This window comes from Sardina pilchardus, chromosome 16 (genome assembly GCF_963854185.1).
Source record: "Sardina pilchardus chromosome 16, fSarPil1.1, whole genome shotgun sequence".
NCBI lineage: Eukaryota > Metazoa > Chordata > Actinopteri > Clupeiformes > Clupeidae > Sardina > Sardina pilchardus.
Genome location: NC_085009.1, coordinates 8455175 through 8458920, shown reverse-complemented (window position 1 = coordinate 8458920; position 3746 = coordinate 8455175). Strand labels below are relative to the sequence as shown.

The 3746-nt window shown below is 41.5% G+C and overlaps 1 protein-coding gene across 1 annotated transcript in view; it reads left to right on the top strand.

Moving 5' to 3' along the window:
* plcb3 (phospholipase C, beta 3 (phosphatidylinositol-specific)) overlaps positions 1-2325 on the top strand; it is a gene marked incomplete in the record, with an annotated part of 97347 nt that extends 95022 nt beyond the window's left edge. Inside the window, 1 exon segment of the mRNA XM_062515771.1 lies at positions 1-2325. This exon segment is cut by the window's left edge and continues 3718 nt beyond it.
* Positions 2326-3746: the final 1421 nt, after the last annotated feature.

Here is a 3746-nt window from a genome sequence, read left to right as displayed (position 1 = left end):
TTGGGCTTTTGGTGTGTGTGTGTTTGTGTGTGTTTGTTTGTTTGTTTGTTTGTGCATGCGTGTTTTGCATGCGTGTTTGTGTGTCTGTGTGTGTGTGTCTGTGTGTGTGTGTGTGTGTGTGTGTGTGTGTGTGTGTGTGTGTGTGTGCACACTCATAAAAGGTAGAGAAAATTAGCTTTAGGTCTATGCGTATCAGGGGAAAATGGTACTCGGTGTCACTGTTCTACTTTCATCTGTGTCATGTGGTCTGTGGTTGGTTGATTGATGTTGTCCTGGCATCTCTGACGTGTTTGTAGCCAATCAGATGAGAATTTGTCCTCCTAAAGTGACATTTGGACAAATAAGCTTCCACTTGACAGTCAGACTGTAACACAACAGCCTAATCTGCATCTTCACAAGCGCCCATAGAACCAAACCACTAAACTATCAAGGTTGAACTCTATGACATTTTACGAGTGTTTCATAATCTATTAGAATTGAATTCACTTTGAGGCCACAGGGCACTTGAACTCCTTTGAAGATTAGTCGCCCAGGTCTGTCTGCTTTGCATCTGAAAGACCCCTGAAGAATAGGCATGTTAGGTACATAATCATGGCCCATGTGGCAAAGTTAAAGCCTATTTTATATATATAATATATATATATATATATATGTATACACCCCACCTGAGATTTTATGACCGTAGAGGGAATGTTCATTTTGCATGTGTCTTTTTTTGTCCCTCCTGCTCGAGCAGTTTTGCACAGCCAAAACCAAAGGAAACGAATATGAATATCCCCCCCCCCCAAATATCACCTGTGAAAGACGAGGTTTTATGCATCGTACAGTCTCTCCACGCATGGACTAAATATTATAACATAGCAGAATAGTTGGCACAACTGGGCTCTACCAAAATGAAGCGGTAGATATGTTTGTAAAGAGTCATATTACAGTACGTACGTCTACACCATATAGATTATGTCCATGGTATTGCTTGTGTTAATCTGAGTACTTCTATGTGTATTTACTACTGACTTAAGGTACATTTTATAATATATATATGTATATGTGTGAGAGAGTGAGCAGCATATGGTGGTGTGAAGTTATTCTTTGAACTGAAAGCCCTATTCTGATTGGGCCATTTCCAAACTGCTCTCTGCTGCCTTTTGGTCCTTCGTATGATAGATGGACTGTGGCGCATCACCTTACATTTTTATATTTGTAACAATTTTAAAAAACATTTTAATTTTTTTTTCTCCATTTCAGTTATTTTAACATTTTGATTTTAAACGTTTTAGTACACATGACTTTGCCTTTTGGATTGAGTCTCCCTGGAATTGTATGATGATTTTTTCATTTCATGTGTTCCTTACTTTTTGATTTTTATTTTTATTTTGAGCAAAAACTAAGTCACTAATGTAATTTGTGTTGTGTCCAGGAGGTACTGTGAGAAAGTTGTTGTTCCCTGACCCATGTGTTTCTGGCATTTACAGTAGTGAGGTGTTTGTATAGCAGCTTCAGGGTGAAAGAACATTAGCTAGGTCTCCATAAGTCAAACTCATATGTGTATTTGGAGTTATCGTCTGTGTATATTTAATCACTAATAATTAGAAAAAAGTATAGGTCTTTTAGAAAACATACCTTTTTACAAAATTACTTATTGCACTTTTTATTTTCCCTGGTTTTTAGGCTTCATTTTACTTCAACAGACATTTTGTTCTCTCCCCATCTTTCCTGGATTTCCAATCTCCTTGTAGTGATCATCTGGATTGCTGTTTTTAAACAAGATGGTTGACTTTTTCTACAGCCAATGCCTGACTTTTTCCCCCCCAAGTAAAAAGGGAGCTTAGAGGAGATGTTTGTATCACTTTCAGTGAGTGATCGAGGTAGGGATGCATCTCTTAATGAAATCTTGACCAAAGCCACCCATGGTGCAAACCAAGCTTTAAGGGATGAGGCTATTACGATTGCTACGAGTCGGAAAATGTTCCCCAAAGGGCTAATACAGGTCTGCCTCTATATCATAGCTTTAAAAACCCATTGCAAAACAACCAAACTGCAAAAATCAGAGGCCCTGGTTGCTTTCTCTCTCTCTCTCTCTCTCTCTCTCTCTCTCTTTCTCCCCACTCTCACTCTATCTTTCTATTTCTCCAGGTATCTCCCTCCTGTTTATGTTTTTGGTGGTTATTTTGCTGGTTATCCATTAAAACTTGTTAACACTGTATGTAGAGAAAGTACTGGTCTGCCTCGCTAAAGGGAAAAATTGTTCTTCTGGATGTAATTTTTATCGTGCCGACAAATAATATAAACTGTACATTCAATAAATACAGGATTTTGTTTAGAGAATTGCTTTCGGCTGATCTTTAGTTGGACATCTTTTTTTCCTCCATTTGCAGTTGCAGCAGTTTCCGGTGTCTTTTGCATTTAACAGCCATTCATCTACATGCCCCCATGCAGAGGAGAACACATTATGTACATTCTGTTAGCAGCTATGGGTAATTTAGCTCACACTAGGGAAGAATGCATTGGGGCACATTTCATGTAAATGGTCCATTCTGTTAACGCTGTCAATAGACAAACGGCAATGTACACATTTCCTTCACACAGACGGTTCCATAAAAGGCTATAATATTTTGTAAAGTAAACAAGATTGTGCAGGAGCTGCGCTATGGTGCGATCAGTTATCTTCTGAATTTGATCGTCGGAAGGATCTTATTGCCTTTTTAGGTCCCTAAGCACAAGACCAATGCGAAAGCCTCCCTTCAGATGACAGTGATGTAGCCTACCAGATACAGCCCATGCATCCTGTAATTCCCACCCCAACATTGCGCATCCCACTGGTATCACCCAAGGCACCTCACTATGAGCCCTGTGTGTGTGAGTGAGAGATGTGTGTGTGTGTGGGGGGGGGGGGGGGGCGGGGCTCCATCAGTCACCGCAGAGAGTCCCCCCTCTATCAGGAGCACACACACTCCAGCAGCCCTCCGATCTCTCCCTGTGATTGTGTCGGCTGGAGCAGCAGAGGTGAACAGCAACCTGAGGCCAAATCCATTCCGATTGAATCTGGATAAAGTGCCAAGAAGTCGACGAAATTAAACCAACATCTCCCATCACAGCCCTTGAGTGTGGACGTAGGGGTATGGGCGGCGGATGCAAATGAAAAAGCCCAGGGATGTCATTGTTCCACCCAAGGAGAAAACATATGGCAAGAAAATTGGTATTTTGTCCTTAAATCCCATCAGCACTGTGTGTGTGTGTGTGTGTGTGTGTGTGTGTGTGTGTGTGTGTGTGTGTGTGTGTGTGTGTGTGTTTTTGCATATGTAAGTGTGTGTATTGTGTGTGTGAGTGTGTGTATTGTGTGTGTATTGTGTGTGTGTATTGTGTGCGTGTGTGTGTGTGTGTGTGTGTTGGGGTACACACAAGTACACCCTGCCATCTCTCCTTACACCATCGCAACGAGACAATCACCACAATAACCCTCCCAGCATCAGTTCCCGTCTGTCGCTAGTCTGCCGTCTCTCTCTCTCTCTCTCTCCGGCGACGCGGAGGGACTTAAGGGAGGGCGACACAGAGCGAACGGAAGAAGGGATTTATTCCTCTATTTTAAACCATCCATTTTGAAGACTTATTGTGCTGTGCAATACAAAAAAAGGACTCCGCAGCCTACATGGGATGGAAAGCCTTTCAACTGCTTGGTTAACCTCCCAAAAATAGCAATGGCTTACATCATTAAAATCTGAATTAGACGTCTACACAATTTGTTTTAT